Genomic DNA, 8,741 nt, shown 5'->3' on the forward strand with positions numbered 1-8,741 from the left:
TTGTTTCACCAAGATGCATAACAACACTATGATTATATTGAGCCATTGAACAAAATCACGAACAATAAAGGCACAAAAGATACGCAGCGGAATGAAAACAATTCACCAGAGACTGTAGCATCACTGTTCACGGTACTGTAGCAATACTATTCACGACACTGTAGCATTACTGTTCACAGTCTTGTAGCAAATACTATTCACGACACTGTAGCAATCAATGTTCACGCACTGTAGAAGACCACTGTTCACGGCGCTGTAGCACGACACTTTTTTTTTTTTTCACACAGAGGAAATCACGAAAAATGTGGGCACAAAATTTAAAGCACACAGGTCACCAAGAGTGAACTGCTCTGATGCCATATTGAACTAAACATGGTAAATACCAATATTAAACTAAACATGGTAAATACCAAAAATATATGATAATATTTGGGAATTTCTTATTAATTCATTAATCTCCAAAGTGGAGTATATATAGGAGTTACAATTGATATTACATATGTACTTCACCAATGTGGGACAATAAACTACTATTTACATTTTAACTAATGTATAACTCGCAACAGATAGCACACCCCTTTAAAAATCTAAACGATAATGTAAGATGTAACCATCGTCAAAGCATAGAGAATGCGATCGCGAGTTTTTGCATATTTGTTCACTTTTTCACACTTGTAATTGAATTATTATGGATTTTTAACATGCCTTCATATGTTGCAAAAAATCAAATTATGGTAAAAAATTCTTGATAATTAATTTACTAGTGTGAAAAAAATACGTGAACGCTCATGATCACATGCTCTAAGTTTTCACGATGGTTATATCGTCGTTTGGGTTCAAACCCCTCAAACTCTTATGAATAGTGTTTAGGATAGTTGAAAATGTGTAAAATTAATAATAATTCATTTACATGGGCAAAAAATGTGAAAAAAGAATATACAAACACTCGTGGTTAAGATTTTTGAAACCCTCCAAACCCTTTTGAATACTATATTTTCCTCTGACTTAAAAAAAAAACCAAAAATAGCAATAATTAATTTACAAGTATGAAAAATCTAAAAAAAATATATATATATAAAAACCCTAGTAAATGGCAAGGCTACAACTTTGCTGAAGAAGTCATCTCCGAAACTCGACACCATAATCCATGCACCTTAATAACAAACTCTACCTATCCAATTGTCATTTGCGTTTGCGCGTTAACTTTTCATCACCGAAACCCTTTTTTGGAATCTTGTAGTAAATTGAAAAAAATGAACGGTTTGAATCATTGACATCACATTCCTATTTTTAATATTAATGCAAATATTGGCCGATTGGGTTTATATGACAATAGAACCAACCCAACAAGTTACTCTACAATTTCCAACAAAACTACAAAATGTTGATCAAATCTCCACAGCTGTTGCAAGAGATAACATAGAGGTCAACTAGTCCAAAAATAACATATATCAAATTAAGAAAAGAAAAACAAAGAATACACTTTCGTATGTATCACAAACCATACACACCCTGAGTATAAATAAAAGATGATGGAAGAGAAGTGAGATATCACATCTTATTTAGAAACTTGGTTCAATCCATAACGGTGATGTTTCATAATGCCTTCCTTTATAGCAGATTTTAAAGGAATTATGAAAGGGTTGCTCGATTTGTCCATCATCCATATTCAAGATACCCATGTCCATATCCATTCTAAGATGAACACATGCATTATTCATGAAATAAATGCAATTTTGCTTCCATCTAGAATAGTCTAAGGCCTTAACAGAGAACGAAGAAGCATTTTTGCACAAGAACAGGGATTTATCCCCCAGATTCTTTACCTCCGAGTCCAACCATGAATTGCCGTCACTAGATGGGACCTTGAAAACTCTACAGGTGGTAGTTGGTTGAAAATTTTTCCTCAGGTTGAAAAAACACAAAACCACCAACAGGTCCCCAGCTGATTCCACCAGATAAGCTACTTTAATTTGCATCGTAAGACCTAAATATTCCTTTGGAAAACTTGGAGCAACAATCCTTAGTTTTGCTTGCTTAGGGACTTCGATATCACAAATAGAAACATGACAATAAAAGTCCATGGCATAAAGTTGTCCCTCATAATAAGTTAGATCATTTAATATTCCTGGTGTGCATAGACGTATTCTTATCCAATTTTCACTATGTCCGGGTTTGCAAGTGACAAAGCTTGACACAGATAAACTATGATAATGAAATTTGAGGTCCAAGACGGGCTAGTTGATAAGACAAACTTCCTGATGTCATAAAGGGACAACAAGGCTAGTGCCACACTAGGCACCGCATCTTGTAGCTCAATCTAGGCGATGATTTAGAGGATGTTTCAAACAAAATTTTAAATCTTTTTTAGATATAGTTAGCAACCATCCCAAAGAAGAGAGGGAAAGCTTGCCCTCAAGTTGGAGAGATATAGTTCGCAAATCTTAAGTTTTTTCATGTTGTAACACTTGCGGGTGGCAGCACCCTTCTCCAATGGAAGAATAATGAGTGAGACTTGATGTTTTGGTCCTAATAAACTAGGAAAGTAGTTTTCTTTGGCCACAACTGATCTCCTTGACTTAAAAACAACACAAAAAACAATGAACTCCTCCAAGGAACCCATACGTTCAACAGAGCAAGCCCTGAGATTTCAGGGTTCTGTGCGAAAGTGAATTGGAGGCCTTAAAAAGTACTAAGAATTTAATTTTTTTTTTATATTTTTTTGTTCAAAATAATAATTTTAATTTTCAATTGAGCTTCTATTAATTCTAATAGCACAAACAAATTTAACAAATCAACAAGTATATATGTGGCATATTGTTTTTCCTTACCTATTTAGAGGGTTAGGGTTCAAATTTGTATGTTATTATGTGGAATTTTTATATTATTTTGTGGAAGCTTATGCATTTAATAAAAATAGAAACTAAAAAAATGATGGAGATGAGTTTCGAACCCATCCCCTAAGCCGATGTAAAGAAGCAATAATTCCACTTACACTAAGACTCAAGTTTGTAATATTTTACACATACTACTATATATAAGTAAATGCATGCAAAATTGAAAAATCAGGGCCCTTCCGATTTAGGAGCCCTGTGCGGTAGCACCACTTGCATCCCTTCAGCGCCAACCCTGACGTTCAACTAAAGATAGAATAAGCTCTCGAGGAAGACCCGACCAGTCAACCAGCAAGACTTGAAAAATATATACCAATCAGTTGTCATCCCGCCTACCACCCCTATGGCCCTGTCGTTGAAAAAAGTATTGGAGTTGAACCCAACACCAAGTTCGAGAATTAAATTATGGAGCAAAAAATATAGGGGCTTCTAATGAAACAGTCTTATTACTATTCATACTTAAAAACTTCAAACTCATCCATGGCCAATATCTGAATTCCTCCGTATTTTAGAATATCTTAGAATATCTTAATTTGCAAGAGTCCATCTGTATGGTGATACAGAGGACAGTCTAAAAGATTCTTCATTAGTCATATATGCATAGCTTCTTCTTTGTGCATATGCATATACCAATGTGGAGGACAACTGGTAGACTTGTACAAGTTCATTTCCAAACTTCTATGTAATCTTCTGCTACTTTCTTTCCAAACTTATCCATTGACAATATTCTTAAGTTTTCCTTTGATATTTCTTCTAATAAGATGCCATCATCTATAATATCTAATCGTAAAGTTCTAATAAATTTGTCATATTTTTGTTGTCTTGTGCCAATTTTATCTTTTTCAGTATGATGCTACTCCATTTCAATATTTTTTTTCTTTCTAAAAACTCAATTTTAATTATCTCTAGTTCTTTATTAATGGGTTGAATAACCTCTTTTTCTTTATTCTTATGTTGATCAGTTTCTATTCCGATTTTCAATTCTCTTTTCAGGGTGTTACTTGCCTTCTGCTGCATTCTTAGAGATTGGAATTCTTGGTTCATTTTGGTAAATTGGTTAATCAATGCCTCATAATCTCTAAAAAGTGCTTGGAGGCTGTTTTCAAGTGAATGAATATGATTTTGTCTTTGATTGAAATTAAAATTAAAATTAAAACTATCAAACTCTTGCTCAAAAGCTAAAATTATTTTCTCATGACCTAATCTCATGCTTGGTTGCTTAATTTGAACATTCCAAAAGTTATCTAACAGAACATTCCAAAAGTTATCTAAGAAAACTTGTTGCATATCAGTGAGACTTGGTACACTTGGCTTATATGTCACATCCCAGACCGGCTCCACCGTAGCAAAATATTTTCCACTTGGGCCACGCCCTCACTATTTTGTTCTTGGGAACTCATGAGCAACTTTCCAGTGGGTCACCCATCCTAGGATTGCTCTAACATGAACTTGCTTAACTTCAGAGTTTCGATGGAATCCGAAGCCAATGAGCTCACAGAAGGCATCGTGCTATAGGAGGTGGGCATGTACATATAAGGCATATCACCCCCTCTCTGTTGGTCGATGTGGGATGTTACAATCCACCCCCCTTAGGGGCCTGACATCCTCATCATCACACTCGCACCGAACGGCAGAGTGGCTTTGATACCATTTTGTCACATCCCATACTCGACTCCACCGTAAAACGATATTGTCCGTTTTAAGCCACGCCCTCACGATTTTGTTCGTGGGAACTCAAGAGCAACTTCTCAATGGGTCACCCATCCTAGGATTGCTCTAACCCGAACTCGCTTAACTTCGGAGTTTTGATGGAATCTGAAGCTGGTGAGCTCCCAAAAAGCCTCGTGCTATAGGAGGTGGGCATGTACATATAAGGTACATCACCCCTTCTTCGTTGGTTGATGTGGGATGTTACACTATACCTCAATGTGGATTTTTTTATTCCTTCAACTATAGTGCCATTAAAGTTAAAGGTGGGTATTGGCGGTGATGATGGTGTAGTGCTCTTCCGCTTAAGGTCCTGCGCTATTTGAGGATATTCATCAACTATATTCCATTCCTCTTCAATGAATAAGTCGTAAAGAGATATCAACTAGTGTATTATAACTACCTTTAATATGTTAAAAAAACTATTTTAAAACCATTTACTGTAATTGTATCAATAAAATTGACCAGCTTTAGACAACTTGTTTGTTAGTATGTATCTTATTGTAATGAGAAACTATGTTTTGGCAATTTGTTCATTGTAAATATTTCATTATGTAAAAATAAAGAAAATGCTTCAAATGAGTTAATTAAGGAAAACTAATGAAAAAGGCTTGAAAACTTTGAGTTTTAATGATAAGGACAATATAAAGGGTAAAGTGAATAGTACTAGGATTGACTTTTTAGTGTAAAAATATGATTTTTCATTAAAGTGAATAGTACCGGATGCTTTTCGTTAAAGTTCCCAGTTAATTATTCCTAAAATCTCTAAATCTGCTGCTAGTAATCTTGGTTGTACATTACTAAATTTCCCTAACATCTACAACTTTTTCATCAGATTTAGGTGACTCCTTATGCTTTTTCTGGTATAATATACATGCCCATCCTAATGAAGATGCATCTATTTCAATTGTTTTTTAACTATCATCTAATAAAAATATTAATGGTGCTTTGTAATTTATGCTTTATATTTTAAACTAATTTAATATTTTCACTATTAAAATACTTTTGTCCAGTTTTGCTAGTTTTACTATGTAATATTGTAATTTTTCTTACTAAATAAGGAATAAAATTTCTTGTATATTTTATAATCTTAAGAATGCTTTTAATTGTTTTTTGTCCTCTAACTTGTCTGAAAATTAAAACTTTCTTAGCTATATGATCTGCAATGTTCTTGACTTAATATACATTCCTAAAGATTCTATACCTTACTATTCAAATGCTTTTTTATTTCTGCTAATCACAATTCCATTATTGATAAATTCTTGTAAAATTATTTCTAAGTGTTTTCTATGTTCATTCCTATTTTTACTATGCACTAAAATATCATCTACATAAACACTACAAAAATTATCATATTTCTTGAAAATTTGATTCATCTTTCTTTAAAAGATTGATGGAGCATTTTTAATCTAAATGGCATAACAAGCCATTCAAAATGTCATCCTAGACATATAAAAGTTGTTCACTCAATTGATTCTGCTAATATTGATGGAGCATTGTGCTAATATTTTATTTCGGGTCTAATGTAATTAAGGATCTTCTCTTATAATTCTAGTTTGTTCTGTTAATTGTAATAATTCTTCCAAACTCTTTGGTCTATCTAATTGTAATATCTCTATAAGGGTTGCTTCCTCTAAGACTGGGTACTCATGTTCAAATATTTTGATACACCTCGACCCGGAATGTCCACCTGGACTCTGCATCGAGCTGGGATGGCTGACACCAGAAAGGTGATGAAGCTTAAAGTGTAGTGAGGTGGAAATAAGAGTAAATTTAAACCTAAAAGTGACTAAACGAAAGAGTGTCCATGTGAGCGGGATTGAACCCAATTCACACGTGATGTCAGAGCATAAGTACAGTACAGTAAAAGTAAAATAAGAATTATACCATTGGAAGTATTCTCCTATATCAATATTTGCCAAGAATCATTGTCGACACGAAAGTGATCTGCCACTAAGACCTGGAGGGGCGAAAAATAAGGGTGAGAGGGCCCAAATATAAAGCTTTGTAAATTTTTTTTGAAAACGTAATAATCCCTTGTTGTAAAATAAGTATAGTTTCCAAAAATAGCATACTATGAAAATACTTATCGTAACAGTAATATCTCAAGAATGCAAAACTTCACAATATTTCGTAAATAACACATAACGTATGGTGCTCATCAACATATGCTGACACACAAGTTCATGCAGAGGTATTCTGACATTAATAGAACTGGGTGCAATAATGATCTACGCTCTAGTATTACTATCATGTGAAGACTGGCGCTAAGGGAATCACATACTAGTCCTAATTTCCTATAGCAATCTAGGACAAAACTGGCACCTACCATGGATCCATGGTGAGTGTATCGATGCGATGTGAACATACACGTGAAGGCTAGCCTTGGCTTGGGTGAGTACAAACACCAGTGTAAGCATGTATGATGATGAGTAACATAAGTATGATCATGCTACAGTAATTCGATAATTCTAGCCAATATAATACTATTCATGGTCGTATATATAATTAAGGCATACCCTTATAGTACGCATACTTATGCATTCTGTAAGATTATTTCATAATTCCCAACAATACGACATTTCTTATAAATGTTAATTTAATTATGGCATCACGTAGAAAATTCATCATTAAGTATATATGGAAACTAAATATATATATATATAAGAAAAGACCCACTCACCGTTACTTGCGAGGTCACATCCGTTCGAACTAAGAAAGCCGGATTCTTCGATAATAATCGCACCTAAGCATAATATTGAGGCCCATTAGTAAAACTCAGTTAAAACGTTTGAATTGAGAAAACGAACGGCGATTTTGGAATTAAGGCATCGAAATACTTTAAGAAGAGTCCCAGGAAAATTTTGTATAAAGTCAACAGAAAAAATCAACCCAGCCGCTCAAGCAATCAACTACGTTAAAATTTTAGAATTTCACTAAATGGATGCCAAAAACGGACTCGGGGCATCAAAATTAGCCTTAGAGGGTTTCTGAGAAAATTTCGTAAGAATCAACAAATGGAATATTTCGGATCCAGTTCAGTCAATAGGTCGGGATTGGCCCAATTCATGGGAAAACCCATTGAAAACTGAAAAATTCGTTGAAAAACTGGGAAATTTTCAAAGCTTCGTCTTAACCAAATTCAACCCATAATATATCAAAACAAAGCTAGAGAAGAGTAGAACAAGATTATTATTTGGAAGCCAGATGGTGGCCAGAGATGGCTTGAATCTCGCTTGAAAGTCACGGAGGTCGCCGAAAATTGGGGAAGGTTTAAATAGTTATAACTTCTTCAATACTTAGCAAAATTGGTTGATTCAAAAACAAAATCATACCTCTCGATAAGATGAAGAGAATGGTACCTTTTTCGAGATCTAACTTATCGTGGATTGGCTAGAAAATGGTTGGAAAAGTTGCGGCCCGATTGAGTTTCAATCCAGAAGGAAGTTCGAGGTGAGGTTGGGTGTTATGGGCTCATGAGCACAAGATGAAGCTCGTTGTGCCCTTGGTTTGGACGGTGGTGGTCTGAAATTTGTGCACCTTGTATATACAAGGAGAAAGGTAGAAAGAGAGAGCATAAAAGAAGAGAGAAGTGAAGGTAATGAGAGAGAGAGAGAACCGAGAGATGAGGGGGATGGGAGAGAGATTGTGGGCCCCAGTGGCTCACAATTTAAGGCCACAAAAGACAAAAATAAAAATATCTCCCGAACATGAAATTATCGAAATGTCCTCAACGTTTTAATTCTGCTTGCGCTCATGTGTTTGTAACGACAAGTATTACAAGAATACACTAATAGAGTAGATCAAATGTTTCATGACACAAAAGTCAACAAAAGTAAAAAATTTCGCCTCTTGGGGTATTTAAAATTATGAAAAACGTAAAATTAGGGATGGATTATTACATATTTCTTCATCAAATTGTTCTATATTATTATAATCATTATTTTCTTTGAATTCTCAAAATAATAATTATTTTGACTACTAGATCCTTCTATACTTATGTTTTTATATTCTTCTAATGTATTACTTTGGTGAGTTATTGTTATACTTCTCTTAAAAAAAATATTATATTTGGATTCATAAACAAAAAAATTTCCAAAAAGTTTAATTCAAACGCAAAATGAATGAGTATGATCCTAT

At 34.2% G+C, this 8,741-nt stretch overlaps 1 pseudogene; it reads right to left on the reverse strand.

Annotated features, from left to right (window-relative positions):
• Positions 1 to 1,504: 1,504 nt before the first annotated feature.
• Positions 1,505 to 3,938, reverse strand: LOC126584256 (F-box protein At4g35733-like; annotated as a pseudogene).
• Positions 3,939 to 8,741: the final 4,803 nt, after the last annotated feature.

The sequence above is a fragment of the Malus sylvestris genome, chromosome 10, assembly GCF_916048215.2.
Source record: "Malus sylvestris chromosome 10, drMalSylv7.2, whole genome shotgun sequence".
NCBI lineage: Eukaryota > Viridiplantae > Streptophyta > Magnoliopsida > Rosales > Rosaceae > Malus > Malus sylvestris.